This window comes from Emys orbicularis, chromosome 6 (assembly GCF_028017835.1).
Source record: "Emys orbicularis isolate rEmyOrb1 chromosome 6, rEmyOrb1.hap1, whole genome shotgun sequence".
NCBI classification, from domain to species: Eukaryota; Metazoa; Chordata; order Testudines; family Emydidae; genus Emys; species Emys orbicularis.
In genome coordinates, this window is record NC_088688.1 from 110,679,875 (window position 1) to 110,703,230 (window position 23,356).

Genomic DNA, 23,356 nt, shown 5'->3' on the forward strand with positions numbered 1-23,356 from the left:
GCTTAATATTATTAGAAGTTATTGTGGGAATGAATGAGGATCATATTACACACTATATTCTGAAGACTGTTTATGGAGCAAGAAAGTAGTTTAATAAACAGATACTTACTTTGCCTCTTTAAAGGGAATTATGTTTATTTTGGAAGCTTCCTCTCCGTAATATAATCCACGTTTTTTTTTTTAAAATAGCTTTTCCTTTTATGTTTACAATCTCTAAAAAGAGGGGGGAAAGTCTAATGGATGCATATATACCCTCCATCCTCAGTACATATCAGCACAGCAGTTATAAAGGCTCAGCTACAAACCAAAAAAGAAAAATATTCAGTAGAACATTTGGTTTAGATGTTAAACTACTGAAGTTTAAATAGCTCACCTTATTTGATTTTGTAGAAGCCTTGTAAAAGTAAACTACAGGGGGCAGCAAATATTAACCAGATTTCACATGAATGCTGATGCACAAAATTAATTGGGGCTGCGTAGCAGCTCTCTGCTTTACAGGATCTTGTGGATCTTGGAAATTATTTGTCAAGCCTTTTTTTTATTAAATGATTGATTATATTGTTTTGAAATAGGCTAAATAATTTTGGTTATTTGGTTTAGACTCCTGATTTTTAGGCAGTAAAATCCAGAGAACAAGATGATCTAAAGTTCTGTTCAGGACTTTGGTTTCAAAGACCATTCCCCACTGCCCCCAAATCTTAAGTTACTTTCCATTACTCTTTTTTATTACTTCCATCAGAGTCTGTTCCATCAGTCTATTTTCATTAGTTCTGCATCCCCAGAGTTTTGCATAAAATGACGTATTTTACCAACACACACAATGAAATAAAAAATCAAGTCCTGGCTGTCTCTTATCTCAGCAAGGTACTTTTTCTTCTTTAAATCTTCTTCTCCATAGAGATCTGCTTCCTTGATGGATTACAAAACTAGTATGAGCTTTCCAGTTTGTCAACAAATGTAGGACCTAAATGCAGACATGTCTGACTCTATATGAGGAATAAGATTAACCTAGTAAGTGCAACAAAGGACTCCTAGATTGTTTTGATATTTCTGCTTTATCACATGTTTACTGATAGTTATGAATGCCACCAAACAAAATACACTCATTCTTTTCCCTTCTAGCTTTCATACTGAAAAAAATTTAAACAATTCTCCAGATTCCAGAATAATCTGTTACTAATCCAGGTTCAGCAATATGTTCCTAATTGTACACATAACATGGTCTTTTTAACATATTAATATATGTCCATTAATGAAAAATATATGGTCTTTTTTCAATGTTATGTAGGAATTAGGGCTGTCGATTAATCACAGTTGGGTCACGCGATTAACTCAAAAAATTAATCATGATTAAAAAAAATTATCGCAATTAATCAGAGTTTTAATCACACTGTTAAACAATAGAATACCAATTGAAATTTATTAAATATTTTTGGATTTTTTTTCTACATTTTCAAATATATTGATTTAAATTTCAACACAGTATACAAAGTAGACAATGCTCACTTTATATTGTTATTTTTTATTACAAATATTTGCACCGTAAAAATGGCAAACAAAAGAGTATTTTTCTATTCACGTCATACAAGTACTCTAGTGCAATCTCTTTATCCTGAAAGTGTAGCTTACAAATGTAGGTTTTTTTGTTACATAATTGCACTCAAAAACAAAACAGTGGTAAAACTTTAGAGCCTACAAGTCAACTCAGTCCCAGTTATTGTTCAGCCAATCGCTAAGAGAAACAAGTTTGTTTACATTTACGGGAGATAATGCTGCCTGCTTCTTGTTTACAATGTCACCTGAAAGTGAGAACAGGTATTTGCATGACACTTTTATAGCTGGCATTGCAAGGTATTTACATGCTAGATATGCTAAACGTTCATATGCCCCTTCATGCTTCGGCCACCATTTCAGAGGACATGCTTCCATGCTGATGATGCTCGTTAAAAAAATAATGTGTTAATTAAATTTGAGGCTGAACTTCTTGGGGGAGAATTGTATGTCTCCTACTCTGCTTTACCCACATTCTGCCATATATTTCATGTTATAGCAGTCTCGGATGATGACTCAGCACATGTTGTTCATTTTAAGAACACTTTCGCTGCAGATTTGACAAAACACAAAGAAGGTACCAATGTGAGATTTCTAAAGATAGCTACATCGCTCAAGCCAAGGTTTAAAAATCTGAAGTACCTTCCCAAATCTGAGAGGGACGAGGTGTAGAGCATGCTTTCAGAAGTCTTAAAAGAACAACACTCTGATGCAGAAACTACCGAACCTGAACCACCAAAAAATAAAATCAACCTTCTGCTGATGGCATCTGACTCATATGATGAAAATGAACATGCATCGGTCTGCACTGCTTTGGATGGTTATCCAGTAGAACCCATTATCAGCATGGACTCATGTCCTCTGGAATGGTGGTTGTAGTATAAAGGGACATATGAATCTTTAGTGCATCTGGCACATAAATATCCTGTGACGCTGGCTACAACAGTGCCGTGTGAATGCCTGTTCTCACTTTCAGGTGATATTGTAAACAAGAAACAGGCAGCATTATCTCCTGCAAATGTAAACAAACTTGTTTGTCCGAGCGATTGGCTGAATAATAAGTAGAACTGAATGGACTTGTAGGCTCTAAAGTTTTATATTGTTTTATTTTTGAATGCAAGGGGTTTTTTTGTACATAATTCTACATTTGTAAGTTCAACTTTCATGATAAAGAGATTGCACTACAGTACTTGTATTAGGTGAATGAAAAGTACTATTTCTTTTGTTTTTTTACAGTGCAAATATTTGTAATAAAAATAAATACAAAGTGAGCACTGTACACTTTGTAGTCTGTGTTGTAATTGAAATAATATATTTTAAAATGTAGAAAATATCCAAAACTATTTAAATAAATGGTATTCTATTATTGTTTAACAGTGCGATTAATCATGTGATTAATCGCAATTAATTTTTTTAATCATGCGATTAATCACTATTATTTTTTTAATTGTTTGACAACCCTAGTAGGAATTGTGCCTGATTTGGTAAAACATTATATTTCATAAAAACATAGAGATTTTGTTGTGGGATATTGCACTCAAGCTGTTAAAGTACTAATGCTGATCAATCTCCTAATAACTGCAGCCATTTTTTAAAATATTTCACAAAAGCTGTTTTGACTTACCCTTTTAAATAATTTTCTTCATACTATTAAGAGTACTATAAAACTTATTGAACCTGTTCCATAGTTGACAGAAGCTTTTACCTAATCTTTTTAATTATTAAGTCCATCCATCAAACTGTAGCCTTCTGCCCTCTCCCCTGCTTACAGGACTATTTTTACAATAACAACTGTAAGTAACTATAATCAGTGTGTGGTTTACTCTCAGATCCCCAGGGACTCAAGAAACTTTCAAACTATTAGTTCAATCCTGCAACCCTCACCCACATGAGCAATCTCAGTGAAACCAATGGGATGTATATGTATATATACATCCTGACTCACCACTGAAATTCAGTTACCTGTTAGGTGAGGTAAACTAACAGTAACCCTACTCAAGAGTTTAGGATAGAAAGGGAAGAATACATTACCTAAATGAAACAACATGAGAATTTAGGTAGGGATAATATAAATACTCAAAAGGACTTGAGCCAACACACCTGGGCTAACATCTCTACTTCTGGGGAAAATACTCTGGATTTTCAGTTAGCGCAATTGGTTTTATATCCCATTCCAAAGACAGCACCATCATGACTCCTAAAATCACGGCTAGGGCATTGGCTCTGGGCTGACTCAAAGGGTATGTGTTCACTGCAAAGTTAACGCAAGTGACCTAAAGTTGAGTTACTCCTCTTGAGTTAGCCTGACTCAAGTGAGAGTAGCCAGACTGCAAAATAACACTTGAGTTGCTGTGTCCACACTGGTGCTATATTTGCTCAGGTTTGGCACTAACATTTTTGAGTCATATCTTATGGTTCTTTACACTGATCCACTCTAACAATTCTTTCCCAGTAAAGTATGGTAGAACTTGTCTCTCCTTCCTGGATACTCAAGGGGATATGTGGGAAGGCATTGGAGGAGCAGCAGTGCTTGAGTGGCATTATGCTGTGGCCACATTATAGAGTGGTTGTGTTAGCAGCTGACATGTTCTGCTAATTCAATCTTTAGCCTATTCACCCCAACGGGCAGTCAACTCAACTTGAGTTAAGGTTTTTGTGTATGGACAGGACTCGAGTTAACTTTGCAGTGAAGACCATACCAAAATAATGTATAAAGGAGCTCAATTTATGAATTTGCCACGGTGCCAGTTGGATTTTAAAGCTGAAATCTAACAAACTAGGTGTGCCGATATATAAGAAAATACAATAGGATAACCCCTTTTTATTGATTTCAGGGAGTGTTAGGTTACTAATTTAAACTGGTCAACTTTTAACTTGAACTATATTTTTCAAATCAGAAGAGTTGCTTATTCTTAACCAATCAACAATTTATTAATTTCCCCAGAACCACATTAGTATACAATCAACAATTCACTCAAATGTAGACCCAACCAGTTGTGTGTACTACATACTCAATAAAGTCTTGCAAGCAATTCTCATGGACTAGAGTTGAGGCTCAGCCGTTATATCCAGGGCTTTGGAGCAGAGCCCGGAGCTGGAGCGTGGAGCAGCTCCGGAGCAGTGGAGCTGCAGGTTTTTGCCTGGATCTGGAGCGGAGCCGGAGCACAGCTCCAAAGCCCTGGTTATATCAAAGAACAATGCAAATTATCAAGATATCTTATTACATTTACTTATGATAATAAATTCTCAGTTCCTTACACATTTATCACACTCCCAAGGATGCAATTGTGTATAAGGCACCTTTTAAGAGTGTTTACTACTCTTTGACTGGATTGGTCAAAAAGGGACAAATTTGGCATATTAAAAACAATTGCTTAAAACAATTATTTTGATCTCTCTTAGGGCTGGTCTACACTGGGGGGGGGGGGAAATCGATCTAAGATACACAACTTCAGCTACGTGAATCATAGCTGAAGTCGAAGTATCTTAGATCGATTTACCTTGGGTCCTCACAGCGCGGGATCGACGGCTGCGGCTCCCCCGTTGACTCTGCTACTGCTGCTCGCTCTGGTGGAGTTCCGGAGTCGACGGGGAGTGCATTCGGGGATCAATATATCGCGTCTTAACGAGACGCGATATATCGATCCCCGATAAATCAATATCGGCGGGTAGTCTGGACGTACCCTTAGGGTATTTGCTTGGACTTATAAAGGAGTTAAAATCTAAAATATGGTTACTTGAGGTCTCACTAGAGAGCATGGACTCAGCAAGATAACCTACAATTATTTCTGATAAAGAATAGAAGGGGAAATACAGTCTTTGAAATGAAATCTCACCACTTCTTCTTACCCCCTTAACCCTGGGATGGGGGACAGCCCTTTTCACACAGCTAGTCTGGGTGTTGGTCACAGCTTCTTGTGTCAAGTTCAGTCAATTCTTTTGAGCACATGGTGACTTCAGTTTATATACCCTAGTTTCAGGGCTCATAGGAGGGGGCCAGCCTCTTATTCCTATTGGACACATGCCAAGTGAGTGCTTAGATCTATCAGTTTCTTTGCTGCTTCCATTGGTATCCAGTAGATGGTGTTGGCATATAACAAATTCTTCAGTCCTTTTCTTATCGGAGGCTTTTTAAGTTTGATTCATTTCAAGGATTATATTTCATTATTGGCCCCTACTATCAATTGGGATCCCCCCTTTTAAGCAATTTTTCTTAATACCCCAAAGTTATACCCTTGTTTCTACGTTTTAGTATACCCTGTTCCAGAGAATTCCTGTTACATCTAAAATGCTACAATTATTTACAATGAAAACCAACAAAAACCCTATAATCTTCTAAATTTGGAAGACATACTCCATACATATTTTGATCATACGTAAGCAGTTCGTTATTTAGGACTTACAATAGAATAAGAGACATAATTCACTTATAGAAAAATGTAGATCTGACTCACAAGGCAAACAAATATGAAACTTCTAATTTACAAGACAAACAATGTATAGTTTATAATTTGGGGTGAAAACATGTGGTTTGTTTTTTTTGGGATAACAGGCAGTTTGCCCTGTTTGACCTTTAATCTTAATCATATTTCTAGTTTGCTTAACTTGCAGCTTCCTCACCCATCTCTTGATCTACTCAGTGTGCAGTGGGCCACATTATATAAGAAAGCAAAGTGTGACCCTTGCCTGGTAATTTGGAATTCTTTTTAGCTAGGTTGGGAGGGAGAAATTTGAGAGAGATTCTTCCCTAAGTGATAAACAATACTCTCCTGTAGAACGACTGGCTAAGCAGCAGTTCTGCAGAAAAGGACCTGGGGATTACAGTGGACGAGAAGTTGGATATGAGTCAGCAGTGTGCCCTTGTTGCCAAGAAGGCCAACAGCATATTTGGCTGTATTAGTAGGAGCATTGCCAGCAGATCGAGGGAAATGATTATTCCCCTCTATTTGGCACTGGTGAGGCCATACCTGGAGTATTGTGTCCAGTTTTGGTCCCCCCCACTACAGAAGGGATGTGGACAAATTGGAGAGAGTCCAGAAGAGGGCAACAAAAATGATTAGGGGGCTGGGGCATATGACTTACAAGGAGAGGCTGAGGGAACTGGGGTTATTTAGTCTGCAGAAGAGAAGAGTGAGGGGGGATTTGATAGCAGCCTTCAACTACCTGAAGGGGGTTTCCAAAGAGGATGGAGCTAGGTTGTTCTCAGTGGTGGCAGATGACAGAACAAGAAGCAATGGTCTCACGTTGCAGTGGGGGAGGTCTAGGTTGGATATTAGGAAACGCTATTTCACTAGGAGGGTGGTGAAGCACTGGAATGGGTTACCTAGAGAGGTGGTGGAATCTCCATCCTTAGAGGTTTTTAAGGCCTGGCTTGACAAAGCCCTGGCTGGGGTGATTTAGTTGTTTGTCCTGCTTTGAGCAGGGGATTGGACTAGATGACCTCCTGAGGTCTCTTCCAACCCTAATATTCTATGATTCTATGATTTAGCCATTTTAGTTTCTATTCTTGGGGAGGGGAATGCCTGACCTTGGCTGATCTGTGGGTCCTTAGACAAAGTGGCTCACCTGATATGAACCATTTTCCTATTCCCTTCAAAGGTGAATCCTATTTTGAAATAAACAGAGGTGGATAGCTTTCTAATTTTTCAGGGCCAGAAGAAAGCATTAGTTATTAATCATTCAAGGCATATTTGTTCCATATATCCCTTACAAAAGGAATACCACCTACTGAATCACTCAGATTTCTTCCCACAAGGCCTATAGTTCCTCATATGCATGTTCTGAGCCAGTCCCACCTGGCTTAGCTGATGAAACTTGAGAAAATCACAGACCTGGAGGCTGCAAAGTTTATCTGACTTTGTGCAGATAAATAAAACAGAGGGAAATTAAAGAATAAAAGAGTCACAGAGAATTTTCAATTTGTTTAAGAACTAGTTCCAATTCGATAGCATTTTTTCACTTCCCAGTTTTCCTTTTAATCCATTTTAATTCACAATACCAATATTTATTGTTAATAGTTGCATTGAAATCTATCTTTTCCAGTAGTAAGAGACAGTTAATAAATATTAATTAGGAGAAAAGAATCTCTCTATAGCTATATCTATATCAATATTGATATAGATATAAGAATGTTTGCACTTCTAGTTAAATTTATCCTTAAAAGATACATTTTGATCTTGGGACTCAAGTTTTTTTTTTTTTTTTTTAATACACAGTATCCTGACAGTTGTCAGAGTTATGGCACAAGAATTCCACTCACATCCCAAATACTGAACATTTTTAATATTTTATGTGTTTTGTTGAATGACATCCAAAGTCTAGCATGAAAACACAGGTTACATGTATGTATTTTATGTAAGTTAAGTTCTGTGTAGATGCAGGCAGATACAACCTGTTAAGATGGAAGAAAACTTTTGTTCCATACAAATAGACTAATAAACTTAATATAGATGGGATGCATGTAGAACCTTCTCCAATAAATTGATTTCAGAAATCTCAATTTCAATAAATTTCAATAAATCTATTTTCATAATTTTCCTGAATTTTTGGAACAGGAAAATAGTGGCACCCAAATTCACCTGCTAAATTTCATGGGTTCACCGTGTATCATGGAAATCATGTAGGATCACGTAGTAAATGCTATTATTTCTCATAATACCTGTAACCACCTGGCCATTTCCATAAAAAGTAATTTCCCCCAATCTGCTACTGATATTGTATGTCTCATATCAGCCATACTAGCATGAGAGCAGCTGAGGGGGAAATGGAGCATCAAACTTTGACTGCTCTTGGAAGAATGGGGTGTCACAAGGCAGCATGAAGGTGCAACTAAAAATCCCCTTTGCAGGGCTGAACTCTTCATCATGTCATGTCAAATCTTCACATCTGGGGAAAAAATTCTTCACAGCAGGAAGAAAAATGCTTCCCACTTGGACAATTGAACAGGGTTGAGTGGTACTTGGACAGTTCTGACAAAACTGGAATTAATTTGTTAAAGCTTAGGAACTCCATTATATGTTGTATTTTTAGGGGCTCACACTCTACTACATAAGTATATTTTGTCTATGTTAAGGCCTCTCTTTGTCCCATACTGTCCTTGGCATGTGTCATAAGTACACCGGCTGCAGGTGACAAATTGGACATACACTTGCAATTAACCCATTAATATCACTGGGAGTTGTGCATGTGAATGAAGGACTATATATGGCTCCAGGGAACAGAAAGCCTAGACTACAGAGTTCCAGTTCTCCCTTCAAATACTTGGGCACAATGCCAGTTGATGGTACATAATGTTTTTTTCTCAGATAAAACTAGAGATAAATTATAAACAGCAACACATTTTGTATTCTGTTAAATAGGATATATGGTGTACGTGTATCTCATTAAGAAAGTCCCTTTTCTCTTTTGATGAGTTGATGATGACCTGTTTCTGTGAGTTAGGCTATTGTCTGTTTGTCTGCTATGAGATCAACATTTGTACTTAGGCAGACATTTGATAGGTCTCATTCTCAACATACTGCATGACAAATAAGCCTGGTATTTAGAGAGAATGGATTAGGCAGCCTTTCCAAATTACTTTTATTTTGATTTAAAATAATTGAATCTCAATTTATACATATAAAGGGCCACTAACATGCCTTGGCTTTGGACGTCAGTTTGAAGATATTCTCTCTCTCTCTCTCTCACACACACACACACACACACACACACACACACACACACACACACACACACACACACACACACACACACACACACACACACACACACACACACACACACACACACCCCTGCACAGAACAATCAAATCTTAGGTAAGGCACCTATAAACCTTCCAAACATTAGCCAGAAAAAGAATCTTATATTTGCATTGTAGGACACTGAATTCTTTATTTATTATTACTATACTTCTAAAATGAAATTAAAAATGGAGCTACCTACAAGAAAGAGTCCTTTTAGTATATTTATTTTGCATTTCTAGAGTTCAGAAAGACACAAAGCCCTAATAGGTACGTTCTTCATACAAAAAGTATACATTTTCTAACTGCTTCCTTTGAAATTAAAATGGCAACTCTTTGTAATGGGAATTTCTTTTGTGAAGAGAAAAAAAAAGTTCCTATAGCTTGAAATAGGCAATAAACATGCTGTACTCTCCTACAGTAGAAATGTGATTTATAAAAAAAGTTAGCTTTTATGACACAGTAATGTTTTTTGAGAAGACCAAACCAAAAAGTACAATATTCAGATTTAAAAAGAAAGATCAGTGACCCAACTTGCTTTTATAGGCATATTTTGGTTTATAATAATCTCTTGAGACTTGAGACACATTCATATCTGAGGCGGGCTGAGGGGGATAAAAAGATTTTATTTTTGCTTTGTTGTCCAAAAATTTCCAACAAAAACAGTCTTTAATTAGTCAAAACAGGATTGGGAATTGAGCTTCTTGGACCAGCTATAACCTTATCCCATATTTAGAAGCAGAAGATTATGGACCAAATTCCGTTCTTTGTTACAGAAACTTAAATCCTGAGTACCCCTTTTGACTTACAGCTTCTTGACTTGACTTATGGTGTGTTTGAGTGTAAAATTTGGCTACAGAGAGAAAGCAGAGGAAAGACTGATTATATCCGAGTAATGTACTGTAGAAGACTACAGTGCTACACTGCTTTATTATATGAAACTCTATAATTAGAGCTTAAAATAGTTTAACAACTGGCACATTAACAAAAAAACATTACTGCACAAAGCAGAGTTTGTTTACTTGGCAAAATGTAGATAATGTGGCTCTGAAATGCACGTCTAATAGGCAATGGGGCTGGTTGCAGAGTAATTTAGAACTGGTACATTACGTTATATTGTGTCATAAATGTGTCTTTAAAATGTTGCCATGCATTTAAAAGAATTATGTAAGAGAAGTTGGACAAGTTTTTCCTGATTATATCAAACAAGCAAAAACTTTGGAAGTAGAGGGACATTCTTTCCGCAGCACTGATTTGCTGCTTGCCTGATCCCCTCCCAGTCCCTTCACCTCAGCATCACTTCACTCGATGTCCATGTTCTCCTCTTTCCTTTTCTGTCTCCTCCCCTGCTCTATCCCAGCCTTTACCTCCCTCCTTTCAATGTCCTTTCTCGCTTCTTTCTTCTTGCTATTTAGTTAATGCCTTCCATGATAAATCCTGTCCTATTTTTTTTACATTGCAGCATGATGTTTGCAAACCATTGCTCTGCATTTTCTGCTTCTATGTTGTATCCTTATCCCCCATCTTTTGTCTGTCTTGTCTCTTTACATTCTAAACACTTTGGAGCATGGTCTGTCTCTCATTTTAGCACAATGGGGCCCCATTTTCAGTTGGCCCCTAGGTACTGCCTAATACAACAATAATAAAGAATAATAAAAAAAGTAAAAATATCTTTGTTAGAACAAATTGTTGAAAATACAAAGGAAGTTGTTCTAAGTGTTTGATTTTATGCATTATAATGAGGTGCGTATCATAAAGAGAGAGGCTACAGGGCTATAGATTTGGCAGGTTGTGGGGACCATGTATACAGAGAGATCTTTATAATAAAAGCCCAGTATCAAGTATGTGCTATGGGCCTGACCTGTCAAAGCTCTGGACAGCAGGCTGCCCTGGCAAAGGCTGACCTGGCAAAACAAAAATGTTTGAGTTTTCCCCTGTGTAATTCCAATAGACTCGTTATTATATAGATTGCATTACCACTTATTTTATGCCATTCAATTAACAACAGTGGATTAACAATGGATCTATGATGGCTCATAAGAAAATGTAAGGTACAGTGGAACACTTTGTTTCAGACCACTCAATAATAGTATTACTTCAGACATTTACCTCCAGATTAAACAGTAATAGTAATCTTTGTTCAATAAAAACAATGGCATTAAAAGCACTACCTGAAATTTGATTGTGCATTGTACCACATCATCATCATCACAAAGAGAGAAAATCCAACAGACAGATGGCTGCTGATTGCCTCAGATAAGTGGGAGAAAATGAAGATCTGTAAGGAGAACTAACTTCATAGAAAACCAAAATCCCTGTTTTATCTGTAAAACATTCCCTATTACTGACACTGGTGTTTGTACAATATCATAAATGCTACTACTGGCATATCTCTAACTCAGATAGCTTTATAGTTGTTTATAGGCAGAATACATCATGGGATTGATGTGGGATACAGTATTTTTCCACACTTGTAAGACGTACTTGCATAGCTCATGTATAACATTCCTCCATGTGTACTGTTTCCCCTTTTTTATGCGGGTATATGCCATAATCCTCCCAGGTGTATTCTCTCTATACACTATAGAAGTTACATTAAAAAACATTACTGTTTTCCAGATTAACAGTGCTAGAGCCAATTAGGCTCAGTTCTTCCCATGTGTGACTAAATTGTAGGCACAACTTCCTCTCTCCTCCAACCTGCTTTTGCACACTTGGATCAGGTACCCATGTTCATAATTACACATTTTGCACAACAAATATTGCAAATGTAATTTAGTGCTGACATCTGGAAATCTTGCCCTTAGAATTAAGAATGTCACTCCTTCCGCAGGAACATATTCTTCGCTCATTCCTTACATGGTGTGTTGCATATGCCTCATATTGCATCCTGTTGTACTTAACTTTCCAGAGATATTGGGATAGTGTAGTCCACACAGCACAGATGCCTGTTGCACAATTTTGGAAAACTGTCATGATTAAACAAAATGACAGTTTTGACAGTGAATTTCCTCAGTTTTGTCTTAAATACACAATTTAGTTATGTTTCTTGTAATGGATCTAATCAGCCAATATCTTTAAACAAAGTGTGAATTTTCTGTTTCAAAAATTTTGGTCCATTCCTAAAACAAAAATATTTTTCAAACATATGTCTTTCATTATTGAAACTGGATGAATTGACTCTAAAGTTTAATAACCTAATTTACTGTGGTCACAAAATCCATTTTCACAAGAAAGATCATCTGCCAGCATAAAAGCTCCATTTGTCCAAATGTTTTATCTAAGTGTGAAAACAGAGACGCATGAGGTAGTGTAGATTAGGAAATTTTAATGACATTGTAATGAACCGGCAATATTGCAAGTGGGTTAACCCAGGTTAATCATGTTTGGCTCTTTGGAGCAGGGCCCAGCCTTATGTTTCCTCTTCCAATTTAGGTAATTACAAATGGCTTCAAAAGATAAAAGAGCAACAAAAAAGGAAGATATTTTAAAAAATATTTACTGTTGCATACCCCTTTAGAAACGTTCTCTGTGTCTACACTACAGAATCTACTCCAATATGTTGCCCTACTGTAGACACAGCATATGCCAATAGGAGTTTTTTCTGCCAGTTTGGGAACACCACCATTCTGAACGACATTAGCTATGCTGCCAGAGGCCCTCTTCTATCAGCATAGCTGCATCTACACTGGAGTTTTTGTCAGCATAGCTGTTGCTAGGATATGTGGTTTTTTTCATACCCCTGACCGATGTAGATATACCAGTACAAGTTTTCAATGTAGACCAAGCCATAGATTGGAACTTTGTAGTGTTAATATGATATTTACAGACATGCTTTGGTCAGACACTAACCTCCTAAAAGCGTTGACCTGGGTCATTTGCTGCAATTTTCATCTAATCTATAAACAGCACAGCATGTACTAAGTAATTTTTGCAAGTGAATATCTTAGATTTAAAGGGATACAGTATGTTAATTACAGTTGTAAACCAATGATATTTCATGGCTGTGTGCTCTGCCAAAAGCAAATAATGAAACCTTCAACCAGGATGTGTGACAAAGCTCCAAATTCTTGGGAAGATATTGCAGTTAAATTATTATTCTGTAACATTACAGCACAGGAACATTATGAAGCGGATTTGCAGACACAAAGACTGTTCTGTATTTACACTATTTCCCTTAAAAAAAAAAAAAAAAAAAAGAACTTTCTTGCTCTGTTTAAAGCATACAAAGAGAGTAGGGTTGGACTTGTAGGTGCAAAGTAGTCTGGGTAACATTTTTTTGACTGGCTGGACCTTGTGAAGTGCTGGAGCTCTCAGTTGTAATCCGTTGGACTTCTGTAGGAGGTGCCAAGCATCTTACTGTATTGTTCCTATACATGAGTCATGTACAGGGGGAAAAGAGAAAATAAACACTGGGTTAAACCATAAGAAATAGGGCCAGCTCTAGGCACCAGCAAAACAAGCTGGTGCTTGGGGCGGCACATTTTTAGGGGCGGCATGGCTGGCGCCAGAATGCCGCCCCTGCTGCCCCTAAAAATGTGCCCCGGCCGCCCTAGCTCACCTCCGCGGCTGCCGCCGCTCGCGCACCACGGCGCGCAAAACAGCTGATTCGCGCTCCGCTGCTCGCCCTCCCTCCCAGGCTCTCAAACCTGGGAGGGAGGGGGAGATCCCGAGCGGCCGCGGCACGTGAAACAGCTGATTCGTGCGCCGCTGCTCCCCCTCCCTCCTAGGCTTGAGAGCCTGGGGGGAGGAGGAAGGGCTGGGGATTGGGGGAAGGGGCGGAGTTGAGGCGGGGCCGGGGGGTGGGGTAAGAAAAAAACGGGGGGAGGGGGGCAGCCAAAATTGATTTTGCTTGGGGCGGCAAAAATCCTAGAGCCGGCCCTGATAAGGAAGGGGGAAAGGGGTCACAGAGGAGAGGGAATAAGGTTTTAATAGGAGCCTGGAGCTATTCTCCTCCAAGAATTTTAACATGCTTTCCATTTGGTGACATCAGGTATTTTCCAAAAACAAGCAATCAATCCCCCCACATTCAGTCAAGTCTACTATTCAAATGTTTCGAGTTTTTATGAGTTTTCTCTTCCTGCTGTCCCTTATTACCCATGGGAACAAATCCACTCTGCTCTTCCCCCCAACTATTCCATCATTCCCCACAAAATTCAATTGCTCAACTGCCAACTCTCCTGATAGTCACAAGTCTCCTGACTTCTGGTGTCAGCTTAAATTTTCCTCAGATGTCCATCAACAATCTTTTAAAATTTTGTCTGTATTCAACATGGCCACCATATCCCCTCAATTTCAGTGGAACTGAAGCCAAGATGATCACCATTTCCCTACTTTTGGATGTGGAAATTAGGCTGCTCTAGAAAATATAGCCACCATTTCCCATTGTTTTCAATGGAACAGAAGCCAGGATACTTTCTCTCACTACTTTGACAACTGCCTGTTTGCCCCACAACCCAGGTCAGCCTTTAAAAAGAGGGGTAACTGCAGCTGTCTGTGTCCCCAGTCCTGCAAATGCTTATCCATGGAGAGCAATGGACATACTTGTGTGCTTAATATGTGCATACTTGTTTGCATGACTGGAAATTTAGTCTACAGATTCTATTTTATTGTATATTTATAAATGTTTGCATGTAATAAATACACCCAGGTAGAAATACACATAGTTAAGCATACACTTTTTAAATTTAATTGTATATTATTTTAGTAATAGTATTGTGGCTTGTGATATAAACATGAGTCAAAAAAACCCCCCCAGACCTACACATCTACATTATGCCAGCTCCATTGTGAATTTTGTATTTAATTTTTCTTTGAGTTTATGTACTAAGAGGAGGGGAGCAGGAGAAGGGTCTATGCAGATTATGCCATATGCCTGCTCAAGGCCTCATTGTGGCTATACCTGCAGCGAACATTTCACAAAATGCTCCCTCCCCCACCATGACCACTTACGCAAGGGCAACCACTATACTGGTCCTTGTGCTTTTTTGAGTGCAAGCATTGGGGAGTATTAGCACCGTCAATGATACTAGGTGCACTACCACGTTATCCCTGCCCCCAAAGACTTTGCAAGGTCAAGGTTTAAATTGTAAACTGCTCGGTGTGGGTGGACTGCTGTGTCTACTCAGAATCCCATTGAAGTCAGTGGGGCACTGCCTAGATGCCAGAACCTGCCTGAATGAAGCTGCTTGCAGGATCAGACCCTAAGAAGACATGTGACATACAAAGGATAGAGAAAAGGAGAAAGTCTAGTATATCATTTTTAGTTTTTCAGTTACATAAACTAACATCTACTTTCCCCAGTTGAGTCCAGTTGTCTGATTTCTTGTAGGCAGAATATTTTAGAAAGGAAAATTATTCCCAATTTATGTCAGCTGTGAATACTGAAGAAGTGACAGTCTTTAATTATATAAATTACATAGATTCCAAATTACTGGATCTTCTTCACAACGTCCCTGGTGAAGGCTTTATATTTATTTTGCTGAGGCACAGAGAGATTACAATCCAAGTCACAGATAACACAAACTGAATCCAGGAGTTCTGACTCTCCATTCCTTTCTTTAGCCTGTTGACCATACTATCTAATGCAGGGATCGGCAACCTTTCAGAAGTGGTGTGCCGAGTCTTCATTTATTCACTCTAATTTAAGGTTTCGCGTGCCAGTAATACATTTTAACATTTTTAGAAGGTCTCTTTCTATAAGTCTATAATATATAACTAAACTATTGTTGTATGTAAAGTAAATAAGGTTTTTAAAATGTTTAAAAAGCTTCCTTTAAAATTAAATTAAAATGCAGAGCCCCCCACACCGGTGGCCAGGATCCGGGCAGTGTGAGTGCCACTGAAAATCAGCTTGTGTGCCACCTTTGGCACGTGTGCCATAGGTTGCCTACCCCGATCTAATGACTACACTGAAGATTAGTGGTGAGAAGAGATTACATGGGAATAACATGTTGATAGAATTGGTGTACATAATATTAATGAAATGAATTCAGAGAAACACAATTAATTTGTTATTTTTACCCTTTAGACCTGCTTCTCCTTCACTTACGTCAGTGCAGATCAGGAGTAACTCCACTGATTCAATCATTCAGATTGATAACTGACAGCTAGGTGTTTGGATTTGGATTTAATAGATAGAGTTTGTGTGTGCTTGCGGGGAAGGAATTGTTTGGGGTAGGTGGTTAGGGAAGGGATTGTGCCATTCGCAGAGTGGTGCCCTGAGAGAGAGACTGAAGGCCTATTTCTCATCTTCCATCAGTTTTTCACTGGTCTAATTTCATTGATGAAGTTCAGTAGTTCTGGTTTATGCTGTGCAAGTGAGAGCACAATCAAGCTCTGGGAAATACTGATCTTCAGTAGCATTGAAAATTTGCCACCTAAAGAACCAGCAAAAGTCACTATGGTAATGTTTCCTTCTGAATTTTTCACTTTCAAGTACTTTTGTCTTTTTTCCATAATTGAGGATGCTGGGCAATGGGGGGAGGATTTCAACTAGAATTTGACACAGGCTTAAGTGATACCATCTGCTGTAAGTATTTTGGTTCTTAACTAGAACACCTCTTGCTGGTGGTCTTAAGTTTGCTCAGTAGGAGCAGAGGGGGACAGAAGTTAGCCCTTGGTTAGGGTGACCAAACCTCCCGATATTATCAGGACCGTCCTAATATTAGGGGCTTTGTGTTATATAGGCAACTATATCTTTCCTTCCCACTCTTCCCTCCCCCCCCCCCCAAAAAAAGGTATCACGATTTTTCATACTTGCTATCTGTCACCCTATCCTTGGTGTTGATAGGCTGAATCACTGTTGATTTTTCCAGACTGGCACTGTACTACATTAATTTCTTTTAGATGATACCCGAAGATAGATGTGCCAACATGAGTTACAGGCTTGCCATAACATACTGCCTTATTACATATCCAACAGACTGATTCATACTTCCCTGGGTGAAGGCTGAAAAAGTTACACACATGAAATGTTGAATTTTTGCAGACTTTTTCACCTCCTTGTTTCATATTTTGCTTGTTTTTCTTTTGCCTCAGCACCATGATGCTTTTCCAGCATAGCCTTCTCAGTTACAGGCCCTAGGACAAGTTATTTGTATATTATTGTATGTTATTTTTTGAGGATTCATAATATGGTATTAGACTGTCAACCAAATCTCTCTTGTTACAACATACGAATATACATACTGCAGGTTATTTAATTCTTCGTAGCTATAATGCTGCTTTTGGACCAAATTGTCTTATCAATTGAAGTCAGTGGAATGGCTTGTGTGAGGAGAAGGGAAGGAGGATTGGTCTATTTTTCATATTCATTTGATGAAAATGGAGGAATAGTAAGGTACTACATAATTGTTCCATAATATCACTATTTTTCCCTAAGCTTGGCAGTCTGTGGCTTACTGCAGCAGATGCACTGTTTCTATATGGCACCTGAGGGTATTGGTTAAAGGCTTGCTGTGGCATATTCTGTTGTTACAGATATGTCTGGATAGAGCTACTGAAAAATGTTGACTTATTGGAGCTTGTCTCCAAAGAATACAAATTGCCTTTGAAACTACCCCTTTATGCTACTGTTTGTGTGCTTAAGGATTCTCTTTCTTTTTTCTCCTTTTTGTGGCTTTAAAGTATTTATCTTGTTTTTCCAATAATATCTCCTCTTGATCCAAAATTTAAAATTGAATGTCTGGAATATATTACTTGGAACAAGGATCTGGATTATCTTTAATTTTTGTTATATCTGCTTTCTTGGTCTTCTACACTTCATATGCCATTATAAGGATAGATAGAAGAAGGTATTAGGGTTCAGTTGGTGGGATGCCTGTCTTTTTCTCCTTAGTAGGTAGCACCGAGGCAAAAATATTCATTAGGAGGTGTTCTTGTGGTGGGTAGCATTTTAGTAACAATGACTAGAGGAGCAGCAGCAGTGCTGTGTATATACTCTGGTAACTTACATTGCGTTGATGACCCAGAATAACCTGCAGCATTTGAGAGTCACGGACTGGTAGAAATTTTAGTGACAATCTTTTCCTCTTTTTTTTTCATGTTAGTTTTATTCTAGTTCTGGGACAAACATTCTCTATTTTCTTCACTCCCTCTCTGGTCTCTGAGTAAATATAAAGACAATTAACAACCCCCTCTGGAAGAAGAGCATTTAAAGTGCAGTTTTATTTTTGCTTCAGTTAAAAAATCCACAATTTCTCTTCCAGTTTCTCAGTTAAATTATGCACAAAATAATTCACATAAAAAAAGTTGTTTTACTGTTCCCAGAAAATGGGTTTTTCTTCCTTCTATTTTTTTTTAAATAAAGCTTATTATCTATTAAAGGAAATGTCTATGTTAAAAGCACTATGTTGCAGCATGAGCTATGCTTGACCTTTTCTGCAATACCCCCTCAAAAAAAAAAATCAGAAAACAAAAAAAAAAAACCTCTTTAAGTAGAATGAGATAATGATATCCTAATATTGTATTATGATAGAATAAGATTTCCGCTTTTTAGGCACATTGCTCATTTTTTGGCTCCCATTAGAAGTTGATGGCACTCAGTAATTTGCAGCACATACTCAGGGCATAATTACAAGGAGGACATTACCACCACCACCACATACACACACACACACACATCTTAATTTGGCTAAATAACAATGCCTTTTTCAGACTGGGGGGAAATGATGGTGGTACTCGTCCAAGCTACACCCGTAAAATAAGCTCTGCACAGGACTCACCAAAATGAGATGTTGCTCACTGTAGATTATGCAGATGTTTAAAATATGATTGTACATGCTGTCTGAGCTTCATGGGGCTGCTTGAGTTTGGGTGCCCCTCGCTGGGTCTTCAGTATGCCCATGGGCTCCGCTATGCTCTTTGAACTTGGTTCCTCCTTGTTGGGTTAAAAAAAGAAAAAGATGGTGGTATCTCGCACACACCATGCACTGGTTGACACCGCAACGAGACCTCACTCACAATGTCACTTAGAATAAATTGTGTAGATCTATGGTTTCCTCTACCCTGCCCATCATCCATTCTGACCTGAGGAATTCTTGTCACATGGTAAGCCATGTGCAAGCAAACAATATGTATTTTAATATGGCTAAATGCAGATGTATACACCTAGGAAAAAAGAATGCAGGCCATACTTACGGGATTGAGGGGGAGGGCTTTATGATGGGAAGCAGTGACTATGAAAAAGATTTGGGAATTGTGATGCATAATCAGCTGAACATGAGCTCCTAGTGTGATGCTGTGGCCAAAAGGCATTCTGGGATGCTTAATCATGGGAATCTCTACTCGAAGTTGAGAGGTTTATTTTACCACTTTATATGGCACTGTTGTGACCGCTACTAGAATATTATGTCCAGTTCTGGTGCTCACAATTTAAGAAGGATGTGGATCAATTGAAGTAATTTCAAAGAGCCACAAGAATGATTAAAGAATTAGAAAACATGCCTTATGGTGATAGACTCAAAGAGCTCAATTTAGTCAGCTTAATGAAGAGAAGAATAAGAGGTGACTTGGTCAGTTTGTAAGTACCTACATGAGGAACAGATATTTAATAATGGGCTCTTCAGTCTAGCAGACAAAAGAATCTCAGAATCATAGAATCACTAAATGTAGGAGTGGAAGGGACCTCGAGAGCTCATCAGGTCCATCCCCCTACACTGAGGCAGGACCAAGTACACCTATTCAATCCCTGACAGGCATTCATCCAACCTGTTCTTAAAACGTCCAATGATGGAGACTCCACAGTCTCCCTTGGAAGCCTATTCCAGAATGTAACTACTCTTAGGGTACGTCTACACTACCCGCCGGATCGGCGGGTAGCGATTGATCTATCGGGGATCGATTTATCACGTGTAGTGTAGACGTGATAAATCGATCCCCGATCGCTCTCCTGTCGACTGCTGAACTCCACCTCGGCGAGAGGTGGAAGCAAAGTCGACGGGGGAGCGGCGGCCATCGATCTCACGCCGCGAGGACGCAAAGTAAGTGATTCTAAGTCGATCTAAGATATGTCGACTTCAGCTATGCTATTCCCGTAGCTGAAGTTGCGTATCTTAGATCGATCCCTCACTCCCCCCCCCAGTGTAGACCAGGCCTTAGTTAGACAGTTGCCCCCCCCCCCATATCTAACCTAAATCTGCCTTGCTGCAGATTAAACCCATTACTTCTTGTCTTACCTTCAGTGGACATGGAGAACAATTGACCACAGTCCTCTTTATAATAATCCTTAACATATTTGAAGACTGTTCTCAGGTCCCCCCTCTGTTTTCTTTCTCAAGACTAAACATACCAAGTCTTTTTAACCTTTCTTCATAGGTCAGTTTGTCAAACCTTTTATCATTTTTGTTGCTCTCCTCTTGACTCCCTCCAATTTATCCACATCTTTCCTAAAGTGTGGTGCCCAGAATTGGACACGGTACTCCAGCTGAGGCCTCACGAGTGCAGAATAGAGTGGGAGAATTACTTCCCATGTCTTACATACAACACTCCTATTAATACACCTCAGAATGATTAGTCTTTTTTGCAACTGCATCACATTGTTGACTCATATTCAAGTTGTGATCTGGTATAATCCCCAGATCCTTTTCAGCAGTACTATCATGTAGCCAGTTATTCCCCATTTTGTAATTGCACATTTGATTTTTCTTTCCTAAATTAAGTACTTTGCACTTACCTTTACTGAATTTAATCTTGTTAAATTCATACCAATTCTCCAATGTATCCAGGTCATTTTTAATTCTAATCCTGCCCTCCAAAGTGTTTGCAGCCCATTCCAGCTCGGTGTCATCTGCAAATTTCATAACCATACTCTCCACTCCATTATCCAAGTCATTAATAAAATTATGGAATAATACCAGGCCCAGGACTGACTCCTGCTGGACCCCATTAGATATGCCCTCCCAGTTGGACAGTGAGCCATTGATAAGTACTCTTTGAGTACAGTTATCTTCTTTCAATCAGTTATTCACCCACTTTATAGTAATTTCATCTAGATCTAGACCACATCTAGTTTGCTTATGAGAATGTCATCTGGGACTATGTCAAAACCTTACTAAAATCACAATATATCATGTCTATTGATTCCCCCCATCCACTAGGCCAGTCACCCTGTCAAAGAAGGAAATACAGTCCAGTGGCTGGAAGTTGCAGTTACATACAGTCAGACTAGAAATAAAGCACAAATTTTTAACAGTGAGTATAATTAACCATTTTGAACAATTTTTCAAAAGTTGTGGTGGATCACTGGAAATTTTTAAATCGAGATTTTATACTTTTCTAAAAGATGTGGTCTAGGAATTATTTTGGCAAAGTTCTGTGGGCTGTGTTATACAGCAGGTCAGACAATGGTCCCTTCTGGCATTGAAACTGTGAATCTATAAATCTATGAATTGTTAATGTTTAAATTAACATCCCTAGATATCTAAATTAATCCCTTACTGATGTCAATGGGGTATTTTATAGCTCTTGGAGCTATTATTTCAGGCTACCTACAGATTCGCTTAGACATCTCTGCATTGATTACACTTGATTCACATTTCTGAGGCTTTCTTCTCAATCACAACATCAAAAAACTTACTTTTTTTACTGAAGGCTGAGGTACTAGAGAACAAGATTGTAATAGCAACAGAGAGGTGCTGCTGCAGTGAATGGGTGCACACAAGCTGTTTCTGAGACCTGCTTTATTTTTCCCATCTGAATTTTCGCTGTCTTTGGAGGAGGGGCATTGTGTAGAAGTGCTTAGCATTGCTACTATCAGCTACCTAGCTGTTGGATATAATAACCAGGAGGGAGCTATAACTGCAGGTCCTGCTACATACACTTCTGGGCAAGCAGCTGTGGCTGCTGGCTCAGCCCCTCGCCTACTGGCTCTGAGGGTCTGCAGAGCAGGAAGAACCTGCCTGGGATATGAAAGAACTGCACGGGCTGTGGCAGCAACTTCTCTTCTCCCTTTCCTTAACAGGGACAGGCAAAAAAGGAGGCATGGCTATTGGAGATGAAAGGTGGAAGGATTTTGAAGATAGTAAAAGCTGGGACAAGAGGCAGTGTGAGGAAGAGAAAATGAGAAGTTTGGGGAGATGAGAGGGAGAGAATGAGAGATGGGGTAAGTGTGGGAGTTTTTGGAGAAGAGAGACTGGGGTTTGTGGGGAGAAGAGCACCTTGTGGGGAGGAATAGAGAGAAGTGGCTTGTGGGAGAGGAGGAAGCACTGGAGAGATTGTAGAAAGTAGGAGAGTCTCAGAAGATGTCAGAGGTCTTGGTGATGATAGGGGACTTCAACTATGCAGATACCTGTTGGGAACATTATATAGCCAGGCACAGATTATCAAACAAGTTCTTGGAATGCATTGGAAACAACTTTTTATTTCAGAAGGTAGCAAGAGTGGCTAGGGGAAAGGTTGTTCTAGATTTGATTCTTACAAATTGGGAGGAACTGGTTGAGAATTTGAAGGTGGAAGGCAGCTTAGGTGAAGGTGATCATGAAATGATAGAGTTCATGATTCTAAGGAATGATAGAACAGAAAACAGTAGAATAAAGGCAATGGACTTCAAACTCAGAGAACTGATAGGTAAGATCCTTTGGGAAGCAAGTCTAAGGGGAAAAATAATTGAAGACAGTTGTCAGGTTTTTTTAGAGACATTATTAAAGGCACAAGAACAAACTATTCCAGTGCATTGGAAAGATATGAAATATGGTAAGAGACCACCCTAGTTTAACCAGGAGATCTTCAGTGACCTGAAACTCAAAAATGAATCATAGAAAAAGTGGAAACCAGATCAGTTTATTATGAAGGATGAATATAAAAAAATACAAGTATGTAGGGATAAAATTAGAAAGGCACAAAATGAGACTAAACTAGCTAGGGACATAAGGAGTAACAAGAAAATGTTTTACAAATGCATTAGAAGCAAGAGGAAGACCTAGGACAGGGCAGGTTTGTTAATTAATGAGGAGGAAAAGACAGTAACAGAAAATGCAGCAGTGTAAATGGGACTAAAATAGGGAAATGAACAAGTTAAGAATTACTTAGATAAGTTAGATGTCTTAAAGTCAGCACGACCTGGTGAA